General features: G+C 34.2%; 1 non-coding gene across 1 annotated transcript; it reads left to right on the top strand.

Annotated features, from left to right (window-relative positions):
• Positions 1–2,699: 2,699 nt before the first annotated feature.
• LOC140859540 (small nucleolar RNA R71) lies at positions 2,700–2,806 on the top strand. The gene has a single exon (XR_012143077.1). It is a non-coding gene; the product is annotated as a small nucleolar RNA R71 (small nucleolar RNA).
• Positions 2,807–15,217: the final 12,411 nt, after the last annotated feature.

Raw genomic sequence — 15,217 nt, 5'->3', positions numbered from 1 at the left:
CCCAGTTGAGAACTAGGTGCTTCTCCTTACATCGTTCTAGAACTAATTGTAGGTGATTCAGACACTCGGAGAAGGTTAGACCAAAAACAGAAAAGTCATCCATAAAAATTTTTAGAAATCGTTCTATCATATCTGAAAACATGCTGATCATGCATCTCTGAAAGGTTGCCGGTGCATTACATAGTCCAAAGGGCATTCGTCTATAGGCAAAAGTACCAAATGGACAGGTGAATGTAGTCTTTTCTTGATCTTCAGCGGCTATGGGGATCTGGTTGTAACCGGAGTATCCATCAAGAAAACAGTAAAACTCTTGTCCGGCTAGTCTTTCCAACATTTGATCAATAAATGGCAAAGGAAAGTGATCTTTCCTTGTCGCAGCATTCAACTTTCTATAGTCTATACAGACCCTCCATCCCGTTTGGGTCCTAGTTGGGATAAGTTCGTTTGCATCATTTTGGACCACTGTTACCCCAGATTTCTTGGGTACTACTTGAACTGGGCTTACCCAAGAGCTATCAGAAATAGGATAAATTATTCCACTATCTAGGAGTTTCAGAATCTCCTTTTTAACTACATCCTTCATAACTGGATTAAGCCTTCTTTGGGCTTCTCTTGTTGGTTTAGCCTCTTCCTCTAAGTATATTCTATGTTGAACTATAGAAGGGCTTATTCCTTTGATATCTGCTATGGTCCAACCTATTGCTTCCTGATTTGCTTTTAGAACTGACACTAACTCCTCCTCTTGCTTGGGATCTAGGTCTGATGCAACAATTACAGGCAAAATTTCTTTGGGTCCTAGATATGCATACTTGAGATGTTCTGGGAGGGGTTTCAGTTCTAAAATGGGTGCTTCCTCTATCGATGGTTTAGGTGATGGTTTCACCATCTCAATGATTGGTTCAGTAGGAAGTGTCGATTCTTGATTAATCTGATTTTCTTTAAGTATTTCATTGACATCCTCAGACTCATGGATTAACCAGGGGTTAGACTCTAGGTCGACTTCATCATCACTAATGTCAATGGATTCATAAATACCATCTTGGACTACATTGACATCAGCATGAGAAGAGAATTCCTGTTCTAAGTTAAAAACATTAAGCTCAATGGTCATATTCCCAAAGGATAACTTCATTTGACCATTTCGACAATTGATTTCAGCATTGGCCGTAGCTAAGAATGGTCTTCCTAAAATGACAGGTATATGTCCTTTAGGATTCGCAACTGGCTCAGTCTCTAAAACAATAAAATCTACAGGAAAAATAAAATTTTCAACCTTTATCAGAACATCCTCGACCATTCCCTTAGGGATCCTGAGAGATCTATCGGCTAACTGTAATGTGATCCCAGTAGGTTGAAGTTTTTCTAATCCTAGTTGTTCATACACCGAATATGGAAGGATATTCACACTAGCTCCTAGATCTAGCAAGGCCTTTTTTATATTGGTTTCTCCAATAACACAAGAAATTGTTGGAGCTCCAGGGTCCTTATATTTAATTGGCACATGGCTAGATAGGTATGAACTGACACTTGCAGCCAAAAATGCTTTCTTTGGTACATTAGTGGTCCTTTTCCTAGTGCAGAGATCTTTTAAAAATTTGGCATAAGTTGGAACCTGATGGATTATATCTAAAAGAGGAATATTAACTTGGACTTGTTTAAATACCTCTAAAATTTTGTCTAAATGTTCAGATTTATTGGATTTCAGTCTGTTTGGAAAAGGAGCTCTAGGACTTTTAAGTACTGGACTAGGTGAATTTTCAGTTTCTGGTGCTTGAGGTTGAAAGGTAGTAGTTTTAGAAGGTGACTCAGCAGATGAGTCATCTATATCATCAAGTGCAACTACCTTATTGTCTATTTGTTTTTCTGATCTTAAGGTATGAATGGCATTTACACCATTAACTTGGTTTCCTTGTTGGGATCGTGGACCATTTTGGTTCCTAGGATTTGGCTCAGGTTGGCTAGGTAACCTACCATGTTCTCGTTCACTAATGGTCGAAGCCAGCTGACTTACTTGCATTTCCAGACGGGCTATAGCTTGGGTGTTATTATTTATGAGTTGACCCGTGGTTTGCATAAAGCTGGTATGTGTCTTCATCATGGCTTCTAGACTTTTCTCTAAAGAGGTAATTTTTTTGTCATTATCATGGAAGCCTGGTGGGTTGTTCATTACTGGGTTGGACCTTAGATTTTGCTGATTGAAATTTGGATTGCCTACATTAGGATTCTGGGACCATGAGAAATTCGGGTGATTCCTCCAACCTGGGTTATATGTGGGTGCATAAGGATTGTTCAATGGTCCTTGATAGGTGGCATTCACCTGTGCACACTCATTCGAGTAGGAACATTCTTCTAAGACATGGTCTGGTGCATTGCACCTTTTACACATGGGTGCAGATATTTGATTTACATTGGCTGGTCTCTGTAATTCTAAGGCTTCCAATCTACGTGTTAAGGTTGCAATCTTGGCCTCTGATGCTAGGGTTGGTTGAATTTGATGCATTCCTCCTCTTGAAGGTGTAGCTTTATCAGGTTCCCTAGTTGTTTCCCACTGTAAATTTTTCTCGGCTAGGTCTTCTAAGAATTGCCAAGCTTCAGTAGTTTCTTTGTCCATAAATTGGCCTTGGCACATGGACTCTAGCATGGTTCTTGAGTTTGAATCTAACCCCTCATAGATGATCTGGCATAGTCTCCAAGTTTCTATTCCATGGTGTGGGCATTGGGTCAAAAGATTCTTGAAACGATCAAAGTACTTCCAAAATGATTCACCAGCTAGTTGGTAAAATTGATTTATTTCATTCCTAATCCTAGCTGTTTTATGATGGGGAAAATACTTTTTTAAAAATGTTCTCACAAAGCCCTCCCAGGTAGTGACAGAATAGTTTGGCAGACTATAAAGCCACTTCTTAGCATTGTCCTTAAGGGCAAAGTTGATTAATCTAAGTTTGATCTCATCCTCTGTTAATTACAGTTTCATGGTTGCACATACCTCCTCAAATTCTCTAATAAATATATAAGCATCCTCTAATCCTGTGAATTTTGGAAGCATATTTATGATTTGAGGTTTGATTTCAAAATTGTTAGCTGTGGGTTGTGGCAACCTGATATAAGATGGTTGGATGGAGCCAACTGGATAACACAAATCCTTAAGGGTCATGGGTTGGATTGGTTCAGCCATTGGAACAACAGGAATTGACTCAATTCTAACTAGACGACCCGACACTCTTCTCCACACACGAGGTGTACGGTTCTCGATGTTTATACAATTTTTTTTTTTTTAATAAAATTTTTATGTATAAGGAAAAGAAAGAAAAGTTCTAAAGAGAAGATCCTAAGGAGTCCTAAATCTAAAGAAAAGTAACCAAATTAATTTAAATTTAAATTTTTTTTTTTTTCAAACAAGTGAATCAATAAATTAAACTCAATCTATCCTAGGGTTGACCTAAATCTAGACAGCTCCTAACTGTTCCAAGATGACCCTTCAAACCTTCCAAGTGGAGATTGATCAACTAGTTAGCCAGGTAAGTATAAGAGGTGGGAGGTTCACTCATCGTTGCCTTTCTAGACACCAAACGAGTTGGCCAGGCCAGCAACTGAACTAATTTAACAAACCACTCTCAGGGACTTGCCTAGACACCAACTAATCAAACAACTCAAACTTGGTAGAACTCTTAGGGTTCCTTGTCCTATTGAGCTCGAATTCCTTAAGGTTGACGTCTAATTGATTTTAAGATTAAAAGTCTAGGTAATGCAATATGATGGAGATGGTTTTTGGGCTAAGGAAGGGTAATGAAATCCCCACCTTATCTTGTTAATGGATTGATGCCCTTAGATTAATTATGAAAATGCAAATACAAATAAACAAGATGACCAAGAATGTAAAAGATTTTAATTTAGAATTTTTTTTTATTTTGATATTTTATTTCACGATTATGAAATGTCTTTTATTTTGTTTTATATTTTTTTTTATGATTAAGTAAATTCAAATGATTAGGTCTAAAAGCAAAAGTAATTAACTAAAAATAATAAAAGAGAAATTAGAAGTGTACCTGAGTTTTCCAGCAATCACCAACTAAATATAGAAACCTAAAGAAAAAAGAAAGAGAGTTATAACGCACGAAGAACAAATATTTGAAAACAATTTAAAACGCCAAATCCCCGGCAACGGCGCCAAAAACTTGATGTGCAAATCTTAAAATTTGTAAATAAAATCGCAAGCGCACGGTGTGCAGAGTAGCACGACCAGCGAGTACGGATCGATCCCACAGAGACTTGATTTTAAAAATGATTTTCAAATCTATGCTCAAGCGAGCTTTAACAAAAATCGAAAGTCGAAAGTTGTTTGCTAAAGACAATAAGACTAAGGATCTAGGATTTTTTGAATCCACTAGATCTAGATTAGAAAATTCTACCTAGAATTTTTCTTAATGATCCTAACGACTACTCCTCTTGTCTTTCCCAAGCATAGATTATGAAGGGACTAAGGCCCAACGATAACCCATCAAGATTCTTTACAGGGGAGTAATAACTAGGATCCCTTAGGATTTTCTCCTCCTATGCACTGAATCAAGCATGAACTATGAAGGGACTCTGACCCAACTGTAGTTCATCAAAAATTCTTGGCAAAAGAGGAAGAAAAAGAAATCCTAAGAAAAAGAAAGAACCCTATGTAAAATCCCTACTCATGATCTAGCTTCATCGCAAACCCTAGAAGGGATGCTTAGCTAGACATGATCTAAATCTACTTGCAAAATTTAAATACAGAAAAATAAACTATCCTAATTTCATAAATTAAATTATCCTAATTGCATAAATTTAAACTGCATAATTTAAACTAACCTAATTGCATAAAATTAAATTGCATAAATTAAACTATCCTAATTGCAAGAAAAATAAATTGCATAATGTAAAGAGATGAAATTGCATAAAAATAAGATTTTATATAAAAAAATTTATTACAAAAACCTCAAAGCTCGAGGCTTGAAAAGAGAGCTAAAAACCTCACTATCTAGGGTTACAAGCTTGATCGGAAGGAAGAATACATAAAACAAGGGCCTTTGGGGGCTTTTTATAGGCATTTGGGGGTTATAAGGTTTTCAAAACTTTCGATGTGGGACTAAGAGGTTTTAGAGAGTTGTTAGGGGTGTTTATGGTACGCCGATGGGTCCATGGTCCACGTGCCTGTTGCTGTGGATCAGGCGGCTAATCAGATCACCAAATCAGTTGATTTTTGATCAATTTTGATCTGATTTGACTCGGGTTTGACCCAATTGAGTCTTCTTTCTTCATTCTTCAATTCCTGGGTCAATTTAACTCCGTTTTGCATAAAATTTACGCCGTTGGAATCCTCTTTCCTTGTTCTTTCTATTGATGATCTCTTCTTCTGCAAAATATAATAACAAGTATCAATTTCTTAATAAAGTTAGATAATTTAGATATTAATTGATGCTTTTTATGTCAATTTGTGACATAAATCAATAACATATACACCGATGCATAGGCAACTCTTTGTTCAGATGCTTCACTAAGCATGTTGCATCGACTTGGTCTCTAAATCATATGGGCTCACCTAACAGTTATTGCCCATACTTCTTAGTTAAGTCTGACCCACTATTCATAAGTAGGTACAAAGTCATCATTAGATCTCTCACCTAACAGTTATTGGGTCCAATCCCATCCTTATCCTAGAGCAACTCTTTACTAATAGAGTGATTGCGTGTTCTCGATGCAACTGAACCACTGTAACCAGTCGAGAACAATCAACGTCGATAGCATGCTCGCACATCTACAATGATGGAAGATCTATGAACTTAATATTTATGAAAAAGTTTAGGTTTGGATCTTATCTAATCAGTCATCATATGACCGATCTAACTGGCATGGGCTAAATCAAACCACTAAGTAACCTAATTCAAGATCTAATCTTCCAAATTGACCACATAAGTGGAGATTTATGGGGGTCCCCCCGTTGCCTTCTTTAGACATCAATAAATTAGTCAGATTGATGAACGAAACTAATTAAATAACCATATCTCATTAACTTGCCTTAGACACCAATAGGTCGATTGATCAGAATTGATTAGCTCAAGCAAATTGGACTCAAACCAACGAGCCAAATTAGGTCCTTAGGTTAATCGATTCTACATATGGGATTCAATTGATTTGATCAACAATAATTGTATGATCATTAACTTAATGGATCTAACTTTGATCAATTACTTATGACTTAAATCAAAAATCTTAAATGCAATCCTATTACATGACCTAATTAATGATTTTTTGATAATCAAAATCCTCATGCACAAACACAAATTTCAGATTCTAAAATCATATTTCAGATCTAAATTCTTTGCATGAAAATAAATTTTAAAATATAAAAATAATTTTTAGATTTTAACACATAAATATATATCATATATATGTATATAAAATTAGATCTAAACAAAATTTCAGATCTAAGCATGATATCATATATCTCATCTACTAATCATGGATCAGATTAAAAAAAAATTATGATCTAAATATGTAATCATATATCACATATATAAATCAAAAATCAGATCATATAAAAATTTCAGATTTTATGCATGCATCTATGCATCATATGAACATGAACTAGAACTCTTTCTAGATCAAAATTCAGATCTATACATGCAATTACATATCAACTATATATTCTAAAATTAAATTTAAAATTAAATTTTAGATTAGAAGATCCATCTATACATCTCATGTATCAAAAAAAATCTAATTTTAAAATTTTTTCAAAAATATGTATATCAAAATTCAGCATATGAAAATCCGTGGCTCTGATACCACTGTTGGAATTCGGGATTTGGTGCATGCATATGTGTTTCAAATTTTATTTTTTAAACATCATAATGGAGAATAAAATTAAAATATTTTAAATCTGAATTATGGATGCATGAAAATATAAAATCATATGAATCTATTTCATATGCTGAAATTGATATATGCTGAAATTCAAATTGTGATCAAATCACATACTTGTTTCACCATCTTTTTTTTCAAATCTGGATCTGAAAGAGAAGAGATTCTCTCTTAACCGCACAAGTGTCTGACCTCTATGAGTATCCACTCGAAATCAGTCTGAAACAATCTTCTTTAATCTGAATTTTGTTCTTCAAAAATTTAGCCTACTGAATCTGAACGAAATCTGGATCGCGATCAACGCTTGATCTTTTTTTCTGATCTTCTTCTCTTCTTTTCTAAAGTTTCTCTCCTTGCTATGTGCTACTACCAGATGCTAGAAACCAGCAAGGAAGAGGCACCCAACAGTCTTTGGGTGTGGGACTCCTTAGGACACGCATCCCAAGAGAAAGGGGGTGTGGGATGCCCAAGGGAAGATAAAGGGAGAGGAAGAGAGGGCATGGGACTTCTCTTTAGATGTGTGGGGTTACTGGTTTGGATGCTCTAGGAATCTTAGGGGAGGTACCTTGAAATAGGCATGAGGATTGAATCATATTCAATCACATAATACAAGTTCTACTTGCATTGGATTTCCTATTAACTTAAGTTATCTAACTTACTTTAGGAGACCTTTTAGGTGCCAACAATTGGAACCCTTGCACCCATAATTAGATATCCCAAAACACACCCAAGAGACGCCCCATAAGAGAACTAAAAGCCCTCTAATCAATGGACACGTCTAACTTAATCAAATCAAGGTGGAGCCTAAGAACTCTATCAAGAAAATTAATTAAAGACTTGCATCCTTAATTTATATGATCCATAACCTTAGACACCCAATAATTGGAGTTCCATGAATCTTATTCATATAGGTTATTAGCAAGTAATTAAGTTAGAATTATCTTATCAAATAAGTAATCCCAACAAAAAGAAGAATTGGATCCAACTATGTGCTAGCAAAGTTATCATGAATCTAATAGATTTCTCTAAACCCAATTGACACTTCATAAGTTTAATTGCTTATTCAAGGCCTAATCCCTTTGTTGTATGACTCTATAGGTTCAATTCTATCTGGTAGTAAGACATACAATGATCTCTATCATCGTATCATTGAAACTCCTTTCAATAGATCGGAATAATTTCACTCTAACTCAGCAAGGATTGTCAATCTAGAATAATCCTAATGAGCTCTCACAATCCATCAGTGACACCTAGCAGTATGTAGTGGCAATCTAGTAGAACTGAAATGAACCTCTAGGTGTAGTTAACGTGTGATTCAATCTCTCTATCGTGAGTTTCGACTAGATGGCAGGTCATGAATAAATCGTCAAACCTCATTATCAGTCATATGATAGATTCGATTGGCTCAAGTCTAGTTATGATTTTTATGAAAATTTTTTTCCATCAATTATACTGCTATGGCCACAGACTCTTGGACTTAACCTTTCAAATCCTATAGGATTACTCTTCTCTATCAAAGTCGATAGATTCTATTTGATGCATATCCTACCTCTATAGTGGACCAACTGTCGCCAACATCCACTACAAGAGCTCATTAAGACTCATATTTATGTATCAGTCAAACTCAAGCAGCCTCACTGTGAGTAGCGGTACCATCTCAAGTCAAAGGATTAGTCACACAACTACAGCATCGAGACAATCACTGACGATCGAATAGAAATTCAAGTGATCTCTCGTATGGTTACGCTCAGTATTAATTATTCTTTAACAACTATCCGCACTCATCGTCCAATATCTCTACACTATAAACTAGAGATCCGTCTATCCCAAAAGAAGCGATTTATGCACCAATCTATCCGAATCTATCACCATCCTCAAGATGATCTTATGATCAGGAGTATTTAGGAATTAAATATATATCTCTAATTCTCAACACCTTGAGAATATGTATCGAAACTAATTTCATGGATGATTCAAGGATACATCACACTTGAATAAAAAAAAATTATCCTTTTATTGATCATATCAATATATAATAAGTACAAAATTGTGTCTTAAAATTATTATAATGTGTCAGCTATATTGGCTTATAGGATATACCTCTAATACTTTTTCTTCCAGTTGACGTCGTACACTCGATTTTTCATTTTCAGATGACCGACACACCTACCCGACACCATAGCGATATGCCCTACACCGACGATGCATAGTCATGATGCTACGATAATCTTACAACTACCTAATTTCTCTATAAATGTAACATTCAATTATGTGTGCTCCATTAATATAGGTGTTTTAGCAGAAAAATAGATTCACAGAACACCTAATTAATGTATTTATGTGTTGTTCAATATAAGTTGTCATATTAAGATTAATGTTGTTTGCTATATTTTTAGATAATTGAATTATTAAAATTAATTATTGAATAATTGCTTGCTATATTGCTGTGATATTTAGATGATGAAATTCACAAATGTATTCATTGAATGCAGATGATTTTCTTAAAATTACTCTATGACAATCTAGTTTTTTTATTTTTTATCAAAATAATTATTAATACTAAATATTCTAATTTTGATATTATCATAAAATTTTTTGAGAAAATGGTTAGTGCTTGAGTTCGTCTACTATTGTATTATGATGGCATAATAGAATATGACAAAGATGGTGTACAGTACAGTCAGTCTACGAGCTGGATGATTAGACTATCTTTATCATTACCACATCAAGAATTGTTAGACCATTTATACAATAGTATTCCTATAGACAGAGAAAAATATAAAATCAAATTAAGGTGGAGATCTTTTAATATGTCAGGACAGTTAATGCAGAACAAGCATAACTTATTTTCAATTGATAACGATGAAGATGTCTAAGAAATATTGATATTTCTTTTGAAATATATAGAATACTGATATATTGAATTATATATTGAAAAGAAATATATACCCACTAATGAAAATACTACTCAAATAATGGTACTGATGTTTGGATATTTTAGTGGGCTTTTAACCCAAGAGGGTAATACTCCTGGACCTTCCTCACCTTTCTCAAGTCCTATGGTGTGAATCGTTAGTGTTGAGGTCATGTTTATAGAACAATATTCTAATATTGTTGGTCCTAGTTGTCCAATTATTCAAAGTTCTATGAGAACTTCTCCTATGGTGACTTCTCCTATGGTGAAAGTGGGATATAATACTTAAATGGGGGATGATGATTGGGTCAGCACTGAAATAAATTTTGATAGTCGAGATTTTGAGTCAGATAAGAATAAGGTTGAAGAAGAATGGCTTAATGAGGATAGTAACAATGATGAAGATGAAGATGAAAATGGTGATGAAGATGATCAGCCTAATAATAATGTAACATCTTTGATTGTAAGAAAATCTGAACCTCATTTGCATGAATCTCCATAATTTTTTAGTAACTTAAATTTAGTTAATGGTAATGGTTTTAGTGTTAGTCGAAGAGTGAACTCTGATTATCAATTTTGAGACTCCTTGATGACTGAATTTTCTATAGGTCTGATATTTGAGAGTAAAGATGAGCTAAAAAGAGCTGTTGATCTTTATCATATTCAGAAGCATCGAACATACAATGTAGTTCAGTCATATTCAAAATTATAGTCTATACAATGTGCATCATCAAATAATGAACAAAGATGTAAATGGAGGCTTCATGCTGTATTGTTGAAAAAGCATGAATATTTTTAGATCATAAGATATGAGGGTTCTCACACTTGTTTGTTTAAGGGGTTGAGTCAAGACCACAAATATGTCAGTGGAAGGATAATTGGCACACTAGTCCAACATATTGTTTAAAAAGATCAAGATGTTAATGTTGAAGCTATTGTGATAACCGTTAATAAGCAATTTCAATATACAGTGTCATCTAGGTCATGATCCTACATTTGTGATACCGAGTGGTAGTCACTTTGCGAGCAATTATTAGGGGTTGCACCTCTGATTGAAGCTTTTGACGGGAGTAGACTTAGGCTGAGATGGCTGTCAAATTATTATATGGACTTTCAGTTGTCGGATGATGCTCTCGATGAGATGGTTCAATAGTACACTCGAGGCCAAATTTGGTGTATGCTTGGAGGATCCCTTTTATCTGATACATCATCAGCTTTAATGAAGCTGATGTATTTACCTCTATTGGAGGATCTTCATCAGTTGGCCTCATGAGTTGGAGGAGTGCAGTCCTGGCATTTTTGTATCGGACTTTATATAGAGCCACCAAACCTACACAATCAGACATCAGTTCTTAGTTTTATTACAGGTATATATTTTCTTCAAGTTTATATATATTTATTTATATAATTTAATTATATGATTTATCTATGGATATTTTCAGATATGGGCATGGGAGAGGTTTCCTATTTTTCGTCAGACAGACGACAGTTTTTAGAGATGAGACCGACGGGGATGGATGATGATATGCCATTCATCTTAGATGCATCGTGGGGATTTAGGTAAAAGAAGTTCATATTATAAGCATTATATTTTTACTTTTATAATTAGTTATAGTCAAATTATAATAACATCTACAGATGAAATATTTCATTTTGTGTGAAGGACGTGTCTTGTCCATATCGTACGTGCTTATAGAGATCAATTAGCTTGCTTAAATGATACTAAAAGATGGATAACTTATTTTATATTTATGACTATAATTTCAAAAATTTTTGAAGTAATATTCATCTTATAATTATTAATAGAGATATATTTATTTTTTTATCAGTTTATCTGGAAGTCTTACACACTGGATGTTATAGTGTGTTTGCCACACATGTGCATTGATGGGCAGGATATTTGGATGGCACGGATGCCTCTCATTTGTTTTGATGTTGTGGAGTAGTATTTTTCAAATCGTGTACTCAGACAGTTTGGCCTACGTTAGTCAATACCACAGATGTGCGATACAGGACTTACTCGTCATAGTATAGACCGATGAGGTAGGTCCAACATTGTTTGAGATACTACACATGCCACTTATATCGATAGATGGCACGATCGTTGATATTTTATTATTTCTGGTGAGTCAATTTTTGGGGGCATTCCATCTTATTTAGAGTACATGGAGTGGTATCAACAGATTACCCATTTAGAGGTGAAAAAGTAAAATTATTTAAAGCTCGAATACTAGGGATAAGGAGAGATGATACATATGGTGGTAAGTCCATCTCTAATGCAAAATATTTTATGTAATCCTATTACATCTTTATTTTATATTCTATAATGTATTGCTAATTTATTTTTATTATGTAGACTGAATATTTTTTGGATCTTATGTGGGACACTCGTGCTCTGTCTACGATTGATGAAGATGAGCAGATTTAGATACTGCAGAAGATGAAGAAATTATGTTTAGGGATATTGATGGTGATTGGCTATAAGCATATTACCATGTCTTGATATGGAGCATCCGATGTGCCAAATATGAGACATAAACCATCACCATATGTTTCAGATATGCTATCACCATATATTTCACAAATGTCATCGCCACATGCTCTACATATACCACCACTTTATGATCCACAGATGCTAGAATCTTCATCTTTCTATGTGCCCCAGATAGCAGCATCGGATCTTAGTTGGCATCATGAGCCTTCATCTAAGTGGCCTGAGTAGTTGAAGACTATTTCAGTCCCCTGTCAGTATGACTCTTTTGTTATAGGCCCATCCTTGGATCCAGATGAAGAGGTTGAGAAAGTCACTCAGCTCGTAGATGCTCTAACATTACCTATTATTCCTCATATATATGACCATGAGATATCTATTGATATAGGTGAAGGGCCATCACAGATGATATAGGAGCAAGAGTGACCGTTAAGGACCTTCCTGAGAAGATCTAAGCGACCATGGGCATCACGACGTCCTTATGGTACTTAGTATTTTTTAGACTTGTAGTAATGTAGAATTTCTTTTCGTAAACTTGATATTTCTATTCTATCTTATATTATTAATTCTTCTTTCTATCGGAGATTAATTTAGATATTTTGTTTGTTAATTTCAAGTATTAGGATGCTATGAAAATTTTCGATATAGAGACAGATCTTCAGGTGTGTCTCGAAAGGTTGGGGGAGGAAATGCCATGCTAAAAAGGCTATATAAATCAAAATATAAATAATAATAATAATATGTTGAATAATTCAATTACATCTCTTGAAATAGCAAGCAACAAGCTTACACAAGTTAGCTCCACTTTTTTAATATATGAGAGAAATATATCACGTTAAGGTGCAAGTTGAGGAGACATGCTCTAAAAAAAAAATATCTATCAAGTTTTTGTGATTATTTTATCGTATATTCATCAAGCATCTCCAAATACCTCTGAAACTTGTCATTTTTCCTTATTCTCTTATCATCCGGTTCTCAAGAATATTATAGAAGATTTCGAATCATTTGGAGAAAATTTAGATTTTTTTGAAGTCAAAAATTGGTTAAAAACTTAGCTGGGCAAAAAAGAACATGGCACACAAGGTTTTGGCCGAGACAGACCTAAAAGCACCATTGCAAATAGCACTTTTAAAAGCACCATTTAAAATGGTGCTTTCATTTTTTTTTTAAGATTTCACATAGGCTGCAGAGGGGTGGGCTGACTGGACAGAAAGTACCATTTGGAATGACGTTTTCTCAAGATGAAAATACCATTCCAAATGACGTTTTTATCTTTTGCATCACTTTAGTAAATAAGTTCAAAGATGCCTCATTTTGGTAAAAAAATTTAATATTTGCATTAGATTGGTAAAGTGATTATGGTGCCATTAATTTTTAAAGGGCATTTGATATAGGATAATTAACCTAAGATCAAAAATAATATGGATGAAGATAATGAGATCGTTACTTTTGATTGTATCATAATGATCCTATATTACAGTGATCCCAAACCATCCCAACTTCTCAAATCACCATCCAATCTAATGATGGGATACCTGTTCTTGAGGTTGAAAATTCAAAATCACTTCTGAACAGTGATCTTGAACTAAAATTTGAATACAAAAATATCCCTCAATCTAGTGAAAAAAATTATATATCAATATACTATTAATATATTATATCACTATTATATTTATGATATTATATATTATATTATAATATACTATTAATTATATTATTATCATATTATGATTCAATGATAATTTTAAATGGAAGTAAAAATATCTTATTATACTTTACATTGATATAATGAAGTTATTTAATATATTACCTCCATTTATCTTATTTTTTAATCAAAATAAATATTAACATTAATTAATATTATACTATAAATATGAATAAAAATATTAATTCTAGAATAATGATTAATATATTTTATAAAATATATAATAAATATATTATTTTTATTATAATATATTTTATATGATTAGTAAATATATTTTTATGAAATATATGAGAGATAATTTTGATATTATATAATCAGTGATCTTAAATTTTTATGGAATGCCAAACTGATTACTCATGAATACCTTACAATTTTTAATCATTAGATCATGACTTAACAAACATAATAACTTTTGACCATTAAAGATCAGCTTCCCTCAAGACTCGGACTACCAATGTTCTTAGATCATTAAGATGATCCTATTTGTATCACCAACCGCCACCTTAAGATTAAGATTCCAGATTCTCTCTTTTTTCTCCCGCAATACATCTTACCCTGCTAACCATTTTGCGTCGGACTGGGACTCTCATATTTGTGGGACTAGGGCTCCTAGTGCGTTGGGATTTCTAACATTACTCTTAACGCACTTTCTTCACAACTCCCATTAAATTCTAACATGTCCGAATTTATTTTTAGTGGACACCTCAGTGAAGATGTCAGCAAGGTGTTCGCCGGTCACATAACGCTTTATATCTTGGTTCTGTACTGCTTCCCGATGAAATGATACCGTTCCTCAACAGCTATATGGTTAGTACAATCCTGGCTCACTGGATTCCCGTCTATTGCTGTAGCCGACTTGTTATCACAATACAATTTTGTCCCTGCCCCTTTTTTTTTTTCCGGTTTAAAAAAAATGGAAGAAATAAAACCAGAATTAAGACTTTCTCGACACCACCACGAAGAGTTCCACAATCATTCGTTTCTCTGAAGGCCACAAGCATGTATTATGTATGTGTCTGATCCAAGAGAGAAGGAATAACCTGATCGGCGCGCACTCTTCACATCGTCGAGGCATCTTGCGCAATCGGTGTCTGCAAACAGAGTAGCTTTGCGTCCTGAGTTGTCTCGTAGCAAATGTCAATAGTTGGCGTTCCATGCGATATACTAGAACTCTCTTGGTGTAGCGTAGTAAAGTTGATTCAGACTACAGCTGAGCTGG

Source organism: Elaeis guineensis, chromosome 7, assembly GCF_000442705.2.
Source record: "Elaeis guineensis isolate ETL-2024a chromosome 7, EG11, whole genome shotgun sequence".
In the NCBI taxonomy this organism is placed as follows: Eukaryota; Viridiplantae; Streptophyta; class Magnoliopsida; order Arecales; family Arecaceae; genus Elaeis; species Elaeis guineensis.
The sequence above is the reverse complement of the archived record's forward strand: the minus strand, read 5'-3'. Positions and strand labels throughout refer to the sequence as shown.